This window comes from Apium graveolens, chromosome 10 (genome assembly GCF_009905375.1).
Source record: "Apium graveolens cultivar Ventura chromosome 10, ASM990537v1, whole genome shotgun sequence".
In the NCBI taxonomy this organism is placed as follows: domain Eukaryota; kingdom Viridiplantae; phylum Streptophyta; class Magnoliopsida; order Apiales; family Apiaceae; genus Apium; species Apium graveolens.
The window spans coordinates 75,486,932-75,503,485 of record NC_133656.1 but is presented as its reverse complement, the minus strand read 5'-3'; positions in this window follow the sequence as shown (position 1 = coordinate 75,503,485).

The window sequence follows — 16,554 nt, the reverse complement described above, 5'->3', positions numbered from 1 at the left end:
GACGATTAAGAACCGTTACCCACTACCAAGAATAGATGATCTATTTGATCAGCTGAAAGGAGCAAAGTGCTTTTCAAAGATTGACTTGAGATCAAGATACCATCAACTAAAGATCAAAGAAGAAGATATTCCAAAGACAACATTCAGGATAAGATACGGACATTATGAATTTTTAGTAATGCCTTTTGGATTGACTAACGCCCCGGCAACATTTATGGATCTGATGAATCGGGTATTTAAAAAGTATTTGGATAAGTTCGTAGTGGTGTTCATTGATGACATCTTTATTTATTCAAAGTCGGAAGAAGAACATAAGCAACATCTATGGATAACATTGGAGATACTCCGACAAGAGAAGTTGTATGCTAAGTTTTCTAAATGTGAGTTCTGGTTAAAAGAAGTTCAATTTTTGGGACACGTCATTGGAGATGAAGGAGTTAAGGTAGATCCGGCAAAGATTGAGGCGATTATGAGTTGGGAGAAGCCAAAGACACCTACAGAAGTGCGAAGTTTTCTAGGATTGGCAGGATATTATAGAAGATTTGTCAAAGATTTTTCAAAAATTGCCATGCCATTGACTAAGTTAACCAGGAAGAATCAGAAGTTTGAATGGAATGCAGAATGTGAGGATAGCTTTCAAGAGTTGAAGCAGAGGTTGGTAACAGCTTCGCTAGTAGTACTACCAAACGACCAAGGAAACTTTATGATTTTCAGTGATGTTTCACGTAAAGGATTGGGCTGTGTGCTAATGCAACATAATAAGGTGATCGCGTATGCGTTAAGACAGTTAAAACCGCATGAATTGAAGTACCCCACGCATGACTTGGAACTAGCCGCCATAGTGTTCGCACTTAAGATTTGGAGACATTACCTCTACGGGGAAAAGTGTGAGATCTACACGGATCACAAGAGTTTAAAGTATATTTTCACTCAGAAGGAGCTCAACATGAGGCAAAGGAGATGGTTGGAATTGATTAAGGACTATGATTGCTCGATAAATTATCATCCAAGAAAGGCAAACATTGTAGCCGATGCTTTGAGTAGGAAGGAAAGATTGAATATGATAGCAACACCAAAAGAATTGTCTGAAGAGATTAAGAGATTTGAATTGGAACTTTGTGATTGTGGAATAGTTGAAGAAGTTTGTCGTGCAATGACTTTTCATCCAACATTATTGGAAAATATTAGGAAATGTCAGGAAGAAGTAATGAAAAAAGAGAAAAATTAGCTAACTGGAGAAGAGATTGGTACTCAAAAGGATGAGCAAGGTATACTAAGGTTTTTCTCGAGAATTTGGATTCCTCGTGTTCCTGAATTGAAGAATGAGATTTTGTAAGAAGCCCACAATTCAAGATTTTCAATCCATCCAGGAAGCACCAAGATGTATCGAGACTTGAAGCAGAACTTTTGGTGGCCAAACAGGAAGCGAGAGGTGGCAGAATGGGTTGCGAAGTGTTATACTTGTCAGAAAGTGAAGGCAGAACATCAACGACCAGGCGGATTAATTCAGCCCCTGAAGATTCCAGAATGGAAATGGGAAAATATTGCTATGGACTTTATAGTGGGACTACCGTGAACGAAATCCGGACATGACGCTATATGGGTTATAGTTGATCGCCTTACGAAATCCGGACATGACGCTATATGGGTTATAGTTGATCGCCTTACGAAGTCGGCGCATTTTCTTCCAATTAATGAGAAGTCGTCATTGGATAGGTTGGTTCATCTGTATGTGCGTGAAATCGTACTAAGACATGGAGTACCCGTATCGATAGTTTTAGACAGAGATCCCCGATTTAACTCAAGATTCTTGAAGCAATTTCAAGAGAGTCTTGGCACGAAGCTGAACATGAGTACAGTGTATCACCCGCAAACTGATGGTCAGAGAGAAAGGACAATTCAAACAATCGAAGACATGTTGCACAGTTGTGCAATCGATTTTGCTGGAAGTTGGGATGACCACTTGCCATTAGTAGAATTCTCTTATAACAACAGCTATTACTCCAGTATTAGCATGCCACCATACGAAGCTTTATACGGATGGAAATGTAGATCACCACCAAGTTGGGATGAAGTATGAGAAGGAAATATTCTAGGCTCGGAATTGGTACAATAGTTGCATGAGACAGTCAAATTAATTCAGGAAAGGTTGCTTGCTGCTCAAGATATACAGAGAAAGTATGCGGATCCAGCGCGTAAGGATGTTAGATTCCAAGTAGGCGAAGTTGTTTTGGTGAAAGTGTCACCAAGGAAAGGGTTGTCTAGATTTGGCAAGAAAAGGAAGTTAGCACCTAGATATATAGGTCCTTTTAAAATTTTGAGTCAAGTGGGGAAGGTGGCTTACGAGTTAGCCTTACCACCTCAGTATCAGCATGTGCATAATGTGTTCCATGTGTCATTCCTTAAGAAGTACAATCTTGATGCCAACCATGTGATAGAATATGAACCCGTAGAAATTCAGGCAGACCTGTCATTTGTGGAGCAACCTGTCAAATTACTCGACTGGCAAGTAAAGAGTCTTAGGATTAACTCGGTAAAGTTAGTGAAAGTACTTTGGAGGAACCCCAAGGTCGAAGAATCAACCTGGGAGTTAGAGTCTGAGATGCATTCCCGGTATCCTCATTTGTTCTCTTAGATTATGGGGACAGAATCCCTTAAGGGGGAGAGGATGTTACGACCGACATTTTGTGTAATATTAATTATGAATTTTGTATAATATTAGAGCCGATTATAAATATACGTAGTGATTGTACGTTTGTGTGAATGAAATTTGCTGCATTATAAGTTGTTTTATGTAGAATATAAATTTTTCAAAGCAAGAGTTTTATTAATTACCCTTATTTTTAATTTATAAGAAATATTCTAAACCTTGGAAAATTTTCTTTTAAAAGTTATTTCATTCCCAAATTTCAATAGTGATCTCATAAAATTTCTAAAAATCCAAGTTATTTTATGGTATAAATTTTATAATTTTTGAACTTTTATTTTATTTTATAAAAATAAATCTTTAAAAATTTGTTTGTTAATAATTAGAAATTTACATGGAAACCCTTGCATGCAAATCACTTTTCCATTCCATTAAAGGGAAAAGGAGACATTTCCAACCCCACTAACTCACCTTTTATTAGCCAAATTATCACATTAACCTTGCATGCAAAATGGCCTAACTTTAGCTAGAGTCATTCTTGTACATTCTCGTTTCCACTCATTTCTTTTAGTCAATCAAAAGCATAAAACCAAGCACAAAATATGAGAAATCATTTCACTCACTCCACACTCCACCCTCATCTCACCTCCCTACCCTCCCTCTCCTCCTTGCTCTCGGCCGAGAACCCCCTCCCCACACCCTTCTATTTTTTTTCATTCCATTCTCATCTTCCCTAGTGTAATTCCCCTACCTACATTTATTTTATATACTTCCCAAGAGTTTTGTGATTGGGAGATGAAGTTTCATGGTTGCATGTGTAGCTTTTGTGTGATCTCCAAAGAGAAACTCTTGATTCTTGTGAATTCAAGAGCTCTCTATGAGATACATTTCATATATGTTTTAAACAAGTGTTTTATAGAGAAACCATGCTTTAAAAACCTTTGCATGCTACTGAAATTTCACTATATAATCATGATTAGCCATGCATGCTAGTTTTAAGATGTTAATATGATGATCAACCATGTTGTGTATGCTACTCTTCTCGGAATCATGTTTTCATGTTTAAAATTCTATAAATTCGAATTATTTGTGCTTGAAATAGATTGTTTCCATGATATATTGCTTAATAATAGTTAAGAGAAGATATATTTCATAATTATTAAGGTTGAGAAATAGGTTCAAGTCGAATTTGCAAGAATTTAAACTCCATGTTTAATCGAAACCTTGTTAAGTGTTTTCCATGAGTTGCATGTTGTAATTTTTATTTGCATGTCGGTGTTCTAAGGCATGGATGATCTCCACTCTTGTTGAGGCACTATTTTAGGATGTTGATGCACTAGGTTTGTTTTGGTAAAGGTTGGATGCTTGGTTAATAAGTGGGAGTTAAGGTGGAAAGGGTTTAGTTAGTACTTGCATTTTTCCAGAATTGTTGCACAAGTTTGTGGGGAAGTTTTAAATGGGCATTTGTTGTGCACTTTGAGGCCCAAGCCACCAGAAGCTAGCACTAGGAGTATATAATAGGTTTTAGGTGTTTTTTGGAGGTTTGTAAGACGTTTGGTTAGGTGCACGAGTGGAATCACAAAATCTGTCCAGCAGGGGACAGTTTTGTTGCAACTTAGAAATGGGAAGTTAAGTTGGATATTCTGTCTAGTTTAGCGATCAAGTGACTTAAGTTGTGGAGCGAGATCATCCAAGCCTAGTGTTGAAATATGGTGTGTGTGATATTATTTGGTACTTAAATATGGTATCTGAGTATATGTGGCTATGTGTACTATTATGTTAATAAGGTGATTATAAATTGCGTGCATATAGGCCTAAGTGCCATTTGTGTTTAATTGCGGGTTGTAAATAGGTTGAGTTGGTGAGAATATATTATAATGAGGTTATTATTAATTGTGTAGGATCTCGAGACGAGGGTAAACTTGCCATAAAGGTCGAGTAAAGCTTCCAGTTGCTCCTACTTGCCAGTCCAGTCTAGCCTTCTCAAGGCAAGTGATTCAACCTGCTTTTTAGTTTATACTATGAATGTGTGATAACTAGTTCTTATATATATGATGCGAGTATCCTGATTTATCTTGTTATACCTAGACCAAGTGATTCTCAAATCTATCTTCGTATTATATAGAAATTCCATGAACCCTCAAGTACTTATTGCAAGTAGATCAAAAGTCATACCATGCTAGTATACCAAAGTAATTGTGACGCCATGATAAAATAGAGATTTGTTATAATACTTGATTGAACCTTTTGATTAACATGCTATTGATTCTTGAGAAATCTTGATATTGTACCCTGATGCTTTGATTCAACTCTTGTAAGAACCTCGATAGAAACTTTATCTTGATACCTAAAAGCCAGTTATTCTTTAAAGTCGTTCATGATTATTTGATAACCCTATCCTTACCCTAAAGCTTGATACCCTGATATACCTTGAGTTGATGATCACTTTCCTTGTATTTTAACCCTATATCATACCTGGAACCAGTAATGCTTATCTTCTTGATATTTTAATATCCATACCTTATTTGAAACTATCGCTTAAAGCCTAGTTTGGCAATACTCTTTCATATTATCCAATAACCCTACTAAATCTCCTTGTCAAAATCCTTGTAAATAGAAACTATTCAAGTACCCTAATAGAGTAAAGTCTAGTGAATCATGGCCCTAAGATTTAGTGATCATATTTTCAGTGTTTAAAAGTTGATTTATAATCCCTTGATAAAGATGTTTACTGTTTAAGAAATTTACTATCAATCGGCATCAATTTTTGAAATGATAAAAAATTTGGATTTTCAATCCCAAAGGGGGATAAATGTTTTCTTTAAATAGTGGATCTGGACTGAGACGCAAGTCCTTTCCACACTTAAATTGTAGGCTTAAAAGTTGCCTAGGGATCCCATTAATGTTTTAGAACCCAGCGAGGTTCGGGAATACTTCGCGGCTGATCACTGGTTGTAATCCGTAGCGTCATAAAATGGTTTTTGATTAAGAAATGATTTTGGAAATGTTTTGATACAAATAAATGATGGCGTCACCCAAAAGTTCATCTCTTGTTATTATTAGCTCTATCTTCACATTGTTATTCTTCTAAATATATCTCGATTTATGTTTTGTATCGTATTATTTAGCACTTGCTGAACATTTGGCTCACTACGTGCTTTCACCCTGATATTACAGCAAGCAGCTATGGTTAGATTCAAGCAGACAATACGTAAGAGTTGTGATGCCGATGAGTATGTTCGAGCTCAGGTAGAATAAGAGATAGTTTTGTGTGAGGACTCGATATTAAAACCAGTTGTAATAGTTAGTAGTGTCGGGCTGTTCCAAACCCTAAACTGTAAGATCTTCGATTCGATCGTATTTACTTTCTTTTAATTATTGTAATAGTTTTTATATTATGTATTGTTAAGTTGGGGGTGTGACAGTGCCAGTCATGGATGAAGAAATATCTGATGAAGATGCTAGTCTTACTCTGATGAAAAAGAAGATTTCTCAATCAACCTCTGACATGTAATAGTTAAGATGCCGATGCGTATGTTCGAGCTCAGGTAGAATAAGAGATAGTTTTGTGTGAGGACTCGAAATTAAAACCAGTTGTAATAGTTAGTAGTGTCGGGCTGTTCCAAACCCTAAACTGTAAGATCTTGGATTCGATCGTATTTACTTTCTTTTAATTATTGTAATAGTTTTTATATTATGTATTGTTAAGTTGGGGGTGTGACAGTGCCAGTCATGGATGAAGAAATATCTGATGAAGATGCTAGTCTTACTCTGATGAAAAAGAAGATTTCTCAATCAACCTCTGACATGGCTCAAGTTGTTTAGAGTCAAGATGTAGTAAGTTCTAATATGACGGTGAAGCAAGCAACCTCTGACATAGCTCAAGTTGGCTTGATATCAGAAGATAAGGAAACCTCTGAAATTGCTCATGTTAAACCTACATAGATGCTACTACCAGGATTCACAAAAGCTCAACAGACTCAACCTTTGAAGACTGCATCAAGTGGTTTTGAAGCAAGAGTTGTTACAGGAAAGGAAGCAAGAGACAAATCTGGATTGGGTAGTTCAAAAAAGAAGAGAGTAAGCAATACTACCAATGATCCAACTTCATTAAGTGAACCAGGTGTAGGAGCAACTCCTGAGAGATTGAATCAACTTGAATCTGTATAAATGGTTTACCATTTTGTTTTGAAAGAAGACATCATGTTATACTTTATGACAGATGGAAGGGTATTCCAGATCAGGGAGAATGCAATTTCATTGAAGTATTTTGAAGAACTGGGACATGTTCTATTTCTGCTTCAAGATAAAAACAGATCAACAGATGGTGCTGCAGGATGTTTAAAGTCAAATATTCAGAGACAGAAGAAGCTTTATTCTGTAAAATCTGATAGCCCATACTGTCCCAAGTACAGATCTCACAGTGGAGAAATTGTTGAAATGAAGCCTAATACTGCTAAAATCATCACCATATTTTCAAGTATTAAGGGACTTGAATTCAATCTTGAGTATGATAAAGCCTACATCATCAGACTAGATCGGGATATAAGGAAAGCTAAAATAAATGATCTCAGGGATGCTATCTTTCAAACTGGTGAAGATACAGTTGAATTGAAGAATGCTAAAAGGAGGATGGTCAATGAACTTGAATATGCTGAGAGATGTTTGTTGAAGAACTATCTCAAAACAACTCCTAACATCAAAGAGATCAGAAATTGAAGCCAAGTCAAAGATCTACAACTGCTTAAATTCTGAAGTGTACACAGACTGAAGCTGTTATCAGACCTTGAGGATGGTAAAGCTATAAGGACTGTAAGTTGTAGTTATCTAGTCAAATTCTCATGCATTTGTACTTCATGTTTTTGACATCATCAAATGTCTGTTAAACTTGTATATTATGCTAATTTACAAGTTGGGGAGATTGTTAGATATATTTGTGATGTCATGTCTAATGTGATTTGTGTTTAGTTTTCAGATCTTACTTAACAGGACAAATCAGGACTTAACTGGAAATCAGTACTTATACTGAAGTCAGGACTTAAGATATCATAACTTAAATTGTCAGAACTTAAGTTGTCAGGAGATATTTATCAGGAGATAATATCAGGACTTAAGGAGATGTTCAGATAAGGAAGGCGGTTGATTGAAAGGAAAGAAGATCAAGACAAACATAAGAAGAGATATGCATGAAGAAGAATTCTATAAAGAAATAAAATACTTGGAAGAAAAGATAACTGATTGATATATATTAGGAAGAAGAATTGTATTCGATATCAATTAGAAGTTTATCTTGTAACTGTGTAGTATATAAACACAGACATAGGGTTTACATTATATGTGTTATTATAATCGAGTTTATTATTTATTGTAACCCTAGCAGCTTTCGTGATAATTTGTTCATCACTGAGAGAGGGCAGTTCTTTGTAACAGAGTTTATTGTGTTGAATAAAATCTATGTTTTGTTATTTAAGTTCTTAGATTCGATTTGATTGTAGTAAACACTATATTCAACCCCCTTCTACAGTGTGTGTGACCTAACATTCCTTGTTAATAGAATATGATTCCTTATACATTGGTAGTTGTGCTCTATATAAAGCATAGTTTTGGTTCATGCTATATGCATAGCAATAATGTTATATATTTCGCATAATCTAGCAGCTCTCAAGAATATTTGTTCATCCTTTCGAGAGAGTACTTTTGTAATAAGTTTTTATCAGATAATATAAAAACTGTTGATTTTGTTGAAGCTTTGTCGAATAGATTGTATTAACCGTATTCACCCCCCCCCCTCTATAGTTGATTAAGGGCCTAACAATTGGTATCAGAGCTTGCTATTAACGTACAAATAGTTTAAGATCTGAAGATCAATCTACAATGGCAAACAAGAAGAAAAGACATGGAATCCAAAACCACAACCCCCAGCCGCATCACAGATAAGCAGCAACATGAGTAGGTATGAAGCAATCAAGGTGCCTATCCTGAAGATACATGAATATCCAATTTGGAAAGTCAGGATGGACATGTGTTTGGAAGCTACAGATCCTGAATACCTAAGTAGGATCTATGATAGTCCTCATAAACCAATGAAGGTAGCTGTTTCGCTTACAGGAGAACCAGAGAAGATGATAGACAAAGACAAGAAGGAGTATACTCCTGAAGATATCTCGTCTATCAAGAAGGATGCTAAGGTTAGACATATCATGCACATCAGTCTTCATAGTGTTATGTCCAATAGAGTCATTGGATGTAAAATAGCAAAAGAGATATGGGATGTTTTAGAAGTAAAGTGTCAAGGTACAACTTCCATCAAGAAGAACAGGAGGATAGTACTTACTCAAGAATATGAGCACTTTTACTCAAGGGACAATGAGTCCCTAACTGAGATCTATGACAGATTTTAGAAGTTGCTGAATGACTTATCCCTTGTCAATAAAGAAAATGATTTGGAGGACTCAAACTTGAAATTCCTACTTGCTCTCCCTGAAAAGTGGGACTTTAAAGTCACATCAATCAGGGATAACTATAATCTTAATATCACACCTCTAGATGAGATCTATGGAGTTCTGAAAACTCATAAACTAGAGATGGAGCAAAGGAGCAAGAGGAAAGAATCAAAAGCTAGACCAGTTACACTCAAAGTTGAAGAGAAGCCAATGGAGAAAGCTAGGAGGAAAAGCTACTCCAAAGGGAAAGCCATGATTGCGAAGTCAGATACTAAATCATCAAATTTTGATGATGACTCAAATCATGATATTGAATCAGATACTGAAAGTGATCACAATAACAATGAAGATATGAATCAAATGGTTACCCTAATGGTTAAAAGTTTCAAGAAGATGGTCTACATAAACTTCAAGAAAGGGAGAAGATTTTCCAGAAGGTTCCAGTTCCTCAAACTCTGATAAGAGGAACAACAAAAGAGATAATGATTGGAAGGAAGCTAGAACTGGAAAACCTGACAAGTCAAAAGAGAGATGTTACAACTGTGATGGACTTGGACACTTTGCAGTTGACGGAAAAAAACCCAGAGCTGAGAAGAAACAAGTTTTGATCTCAAAGAAAAGAAACTGAGATGATTCATCACACTCAGATGATGGGATCATTTATGCTCTCATGGCAAATGCTAATGCTGAGGCCGACAATGCTGAATTAAAGGTACCTCAGTCTACTCTTATATTTGATACTGATGATATCTATGAATTAAGATTATTTCTTAAGTCTATGCATGTTAGTTTTAGGGATCAAACCTTAAAGAACAATAGAATCAAGACTGAAAACTCTGTTCTAAAGAAAAGGAATGATTACCTAGAACTTGAGTTGTTTTTCATGCTAGAAATTTAAAAAGAAAGAGATAATGTTGTTTATGTTAAAGAAAAATTGTTAGAAAAACATGCTTATCTAGAAAAGGAGCTAGCTAAAGAGAGAGAAGTCATTAAACTTTGGACTAACTCAGGAAATCTTAGAAAATGGTTGTTCGGGTTCAGGATTCAGATATTCAGCTAGATCTAATTCTGATTAGGAAAGTGGAGAAGAAACTGAGAAAATAGAACCAATAAAAATTGATAGTCAGGTCAAATTGAACAAGGTTCAAATAAAGACCATTAAGTTTAATCCAAGTGCTAATAATGTTAAATCAATCCATGAGGAAGGTACTACCTCAACACCTAGATCAAACTTAATTATTGAAAAGAGTGAACAAGTTCACACAAATTAAGTAAATATTGGTTCAATGACTTAGAAACAGCTTAAGCAAAAGCTGAAGGACTTACACATGAAAGACAAGAGGAAAAGGTCTACGAAAAATAGGAATGGCAAGGTAGGTGTTAATAAGAATGAAAATTATGTGACTCCTCCTAACTATAAGGATCCAAGCAAGTCTGGGTCCATAAAAATACTAATTGATTCAAATTACTGATTGCAGGGTGACAGGAGGAATGCTCTAGTCTTGGAAAGTGGATGCTCAGGACATGTGACTGGTTATAAATTCCTGCTATCAGAATTTGAGGAGAAGGTTGGCCCAAGCGTTTCTTATGGAGATGGAAACTTAGGAAAAATCTTGGGATATGGAAAAATCAAAATTGGAAATGTCATAATTGAAAATGTAGCTCTGGTTGCAGGACTCAAGCATAATCTGATCAGTGTGAGTCAAATTTGTGACAGAGGTTATCATGTTAATTTTTATGAGGAGCATTATGAAATTGTCAATAAGTCTGATGGCAAGATCACATTGATTGGCGTAATACATGGTAGTTTATATAAAGCCAAGGTCTCCACAAAAATTGATAATTTAGAACTTTGTCTACTAAGTAGAGCATCTATGGAAGATAGCTGGAATTGGCATAAAAGACTTTCTCACTTCAACTTTAACAATATCAGTGAACTTGTGAGGAAAGATCTTGTAAGAGGATTGCCCAATATAGTGTTTACTCTTGATGGCTTATGTAGTTCATGCCAGAAAGCCAAACAAAGGAAGACATCTTTCAAGAGTAAAACTGAATCCTCCATTCTTGAACCATATCATCTACTTCATGTTGATCTCTTTGGTCTAGTGAAAGTTATGTCCATTGCCAAGAAGAGGTATGCACTTGTGATTGTTGATGAATATACAAGATACACATGGGTGTATTTTTTTGCACACCAAGGATGAATCTCCATCCATTCTTCTTGATCATGTGAGGGAGCTGCAAAAAGGATCTACATACAAAGTGAAGATCATCAAAAATAATAATGGAACTGAATTCAAGAATAGCTCTATGGATGAGTTCTGCAAACTCAAGGGGATAAAACAAGAGTTTTCTGCTCCTGGAACTCCACAAAAAAATGGAATTGTTGAAAGAAAGAATAGAACTCTGATAGAAGCTACAAGAACCATGCTAGAAGAAGCAAGATTGCCTACCTACTTCTGGGATGAGGCTGTGCAAACTGCTTGCTTTACACAAAATGCAACATTGATCAACAAGCATGGAAAAACACCATTTGAGATGGTGAAATGAAAGAAGCCAAATTTGAAATACTTTCATATATTTGGTTGTAAGTGTTTTGTTCTCAAGACTCATCTGGAGCAGCTTACCAGGTTTGACTTAAAAGCTGATGAAGGAATCTTTGTGGGATATCCATTATCTACAAAAGTGTTCAGAGTTTATAATCTGAGAACAAGAACAGTCATTAAATCTATACATGTATCTTTTTAATGACAAGAAGATAACAAGTCTAGAAGATGCAGATGACCATGACAAGTTGAGATTTGAAAATGAAGTATCTTATGCTGAACTTATAAATCCTGACTCTGATTCAGTAAATCCTGATATCACTTAAAGCTCTGAGGTTCCACAAAATAGTGGAAATTCCTCTGACACTGGAGCATATGTTGCGGGGGTGCAACATGACTCAAATCCAAAGACTACTGCAAGTGATTTAACTCAAGAAATATCAGTACAAAGATCATCAGATTCATCTTCCTCAAAATCTGATGAGTCAAATACTGATAACAATGGGAACACTGATTCAGGGGGAGCATCAGGAAACAATAGTGGTAGTGCTCAAGGAAATAACAGAGAATTCATGGATCAAGGGGGCGGTTCTTCTTCTAAGAGTCAACTTCCTTTTGCAAGAAAATGGTCTAAGTCACACACACTTGACTTAATTATTGGAAACCCTGACAGTGGTGTAAGATTAAGAATAGCCGCTAAGAATGAATGTCTCTACCATTCTTTTTTATCTCAAACTGTACCTAAAAAGGTTGAAGAAGCTCTGCAAGATGCTGACTGGGTCACAACAATGCATAAGGAACTTAATGAGTTTGAAAGGAATAAAGTCTGGACTCTTGTGTCAAGACCAAAGAACAGATCTATAGTTGGCACAAAGTGGGTGTTAAGAAACAAAACTGATAGTGAGGGAATTATCACAAGGAATAAAGCAAGACTGGTTGTAAAGGGTTACTCACAACAAGAAGGCATTGATTATGATAAGACATTAGCCCCAGTTGTAAGGTTAGAGGCAATAAGAATCTTTCTTGCCTATGCTGCTCACAAATAGTTTAAGGTGTTCCAAATGGATGTGAAGAGTGCATTTCTAAATGGAGAACTTGAAGAGGAATTTTATGTTGAACAACCTCCAGGGTTCATTGAACCAAAGTATCCAGATCATGTCTACTTACTGGATAAAGCACTCTATGGATTGAAACAAGCTCCAAGGGCCTGGTATGAAACACTTGCTCTATTTCTGCTAGAGAGTGGTTTCACAAGAGGTACAATTAATAAAAATCTATTTTATAAATACCATGGTAAGGACTTGTTATTAGTACTGATATATGTTGATGATATCATTTTTGGATCTACTAATGATAAACTCTATGAGAGATTTGCAAAGCTAATGCAGTCCATGTGGCGCCCCAAAATCCGGGGTCAGGAATCTCGGAGGCCACGCCATCTAAATCACTATAAACTGAAAGAGATGTGTCCTAAGTCCAATTATGTATGATGATTTAGGAATAACTTTTATGTAATCTGTTTTGATTTCATTGATATTAATAAAAGACTTTTTTTGGTTTTATTGCGGGCTTTATCTATTTAAGTGTTTAAATAAGATATACCATAGTTTAGAGCAAAGCATTTTATGGATTATGATGAGATCATAATAATGAGACCTAAAAGATGATAAGTCTGAACTTAAATATTTCCTGGTCGTAGGATTACTAACTGGTAATTAGTAATCCGTAAAGATCGGTACATACTATGCTTGCTTCATTATGAAGGATGTCTGTTCTTATAGACATTTGTGTGGTGACACTATAGCTAGTATATAGGTGCTTATTATAGAATAAGTTCATTGAACATGACTCACACAGCTGAAAAACTGATGGAGTTCACTCACGTGTCAGCATACATAGTGATAGTTGTACAAGTACCCTTAGACTTGAGGTCATCATAGTCATCTTGTGTACACTGAACTATGCTTCGGTTTAGTTCTTAGTCTCCAGGGACAATTATAAGGGCTCTACTGGGTATAGGAATTTGTACACGAAGATAGTGTATGATTAATAAAGGATCTACCCCTTCCAGTGAAGAAAGGGAATGTTCAATGCTGATCCACTTATGCTAGTTCAGGAATCTCTGGCCAGAGTGAATGAAATTAGAAAGGAGTTTCTAATTTACATTAATTAGAACTAAGCATAGTGAATGGGAAAGCATATGATTAAATAAGATAGGCTTGACACGAGTTCTATGCCTTGTATTTAATCATGACATTGCAGGGTAGAAGGAATTAATTGTACGGTAACTATTCACTGAATGGGTTCTTGGTATTCTAAGCAGTGAATTCGTATTATCCGGATAGTCGCGATATGCTGAGAAGTATCCATCACGATATCGAATAAATAGATTAACTAATTAATCATATTTAATGAATTAGAGAATTTATATAAATAATGATAAAATAGTTTTATTATTATTTATTTCTACTACCGGCTTAATATTGAACCTACAGGGTCGCACCATAAAAGAGAATGATTTAATGGTGGAGGAATTAATTAATAATGGCTGATAATTATTTATTTATGTAATAAAAAATTAATTGGCAAATTTAATAATTGATTAAATGAGACTTAATTGATTATAAATTAATTAAGAAAAAGTTCTTAATATTATTAATTAGGAATTTAATTTTTGGAAATTAAATCAAGTGAGAGAATTATTTCTAAAGTGTTTAGAAAAAGGATTAATAATTAAAAGGTGTTTTAATTATTAGTTAATTGGTTAATAAGAATAAAGGGTTAATAATAATAATATTTTATGGGAAAATTTTCAGCTGAAAATTTTGCCTATAAATATACTATTATAAACCCTATTTTTGCTTTAAACTAAAAAGTTAAGAAAACCCTAATTCTCCCACCCCTTCCTCCTCCATCACATTGATCTCTTGGTGGATACCGGTGGAGTGCTTCACACTTGAGGAGCAGCTGCTAGGGATCTCTGCTCGTTGTTCTTGGATCGCTTTTAAAGGTTAATAATCGATCCCTCGATTTATTCACGGTTTGTATGCGATTATATGGATTTTATATCAAGAAAAATGTTTTACCATGCTTCTGTGATGTATAAAATCCTACAGTGGTATCAGAGCATAGGTTGTATGCATATAGATCTGTGATAAAAATTTCAGAATTTTATGATATTGTATGAATTTATTATGATTTTTGCAAGTTATATCATGGATTAATTATGATTGATTAGAAATTGTTTCTCAAAATTATTTTGACTGTAGATCTGGGTTCTACAAGTGTTGTAGATCGTCTAGATATTTTTTTCATAATTTTCTGATGTGTGGATTAATTATTATGATTTTATGAAGTTGTTTTAATTAAATTCGTAATTAAATATATATATATATATATATATAGTATATATATATATTTGTTTTACTGCTGGAAATCAAAATAAATAGAGAGGTGTACTGGTGGGTGGCACGTTGTTCGAAGACTGACAGCGGCGGCTGAAGCTGACAGGCGCACGCGGGAAAGGAACAGGCGCGTGCAGCGCACGCGGGTGTAGCGCATTCCGGGAATGCGTTACACCCTGTGGCGCATTCACGGAATGCGTTACACCTTTTAATGGCTTAAAAGGGTTGTAACGCATTACCCGAATGCGTTACAGGGCTTGTAACGCGTTCCTGTAATGCGTTACAGCCCATATGTTTTATTTTAATTTGATTTGTGGGAGTTTCGTAACTCCGTTTTGGGCGTGCAATATATCGTTGGATTCGTTTTTCCGAGACGGATCTAATGGAGTGGTCAAATATTTTTTATATAAAAGTTTTGAACTGTTTATATTCCCGAAAGTGTTTTATAGCATGTTTTAATTGTTTTAATTGTTTTAATTACCTTTTAAATGCTTCATGTGGTACATAGAGATGTATAATGCTTAGAGTAATATGCTAGATGATTTAACATGCGTATCTTTACATTTATTTATTTTTATATATGAGATATATGCCTATGTTTACCATGCGATGATAGATTTAGGTGAACTTAAATCAATATAAGGCGTGCTCTAAAAAATCTAGAATAGGAATCGTTTCTTGCCTTAACAATAATATTATGAATACAATCATGAGATTCTTGTGTTTATGAAACACGTAATTAAATATGAATTTTCAATATTGAAAGAAAGGATGATTCTGTCAAAAGCAGATTTCTATCTGTAAGAAAGGGGTATTAAGTGACGCCTCTTGACAATGCTCCCCCCAATCTGAGAATCATCTGATTATCGATTATTGATTTGAAATATTTAATTTAAAAGGAAGAATCTCTTTATAATATTATTATGATTGTAACATAATATAATCCCTCTAAAATTAAATAATATCAAGTAGTAATTGGTCAATGACACAACGGGCTTGTGTCGGTCAAAGCCTTCCAACATGGTAGAAAGTAGTTCTTATTTTTGAATCATTGTCATTTTGTGCTACAGTCGAGGGCTTTGATTTCGAAATAAGAAATACTTGTCTATTACATAGAGATGTGTGCATTGAATTAGAATCTAAAGGTCGTTACATGTGCTGCAGTCGTGGGCCGTTGGAGACTGATTCAATTATACGAAATGTTGGGCTAGACTTGACTTAGAATATTGAGTCTGTCGTGCTACAGCCGTGACTCAATTATTCAAGAGACTAAAGTTTTATTAGGGAATAACATAAGATGTAATTTACAAGAGTTGTCTTCCTATTTAACATCACATAACGTTTTGTGCTACAGTCGAGGTTGTGCGATGGAATGTAGGATCCCTATTCCCACTAGCATTATGAATGCTTAATTTTCACTTAGGGCTTGTATAAATTAGATAAACTAGTGGGAGGCACTTATGAATAAAGACCCGATTCATATAGTGTTTTGAAATGAAATTGAATATTTGCTA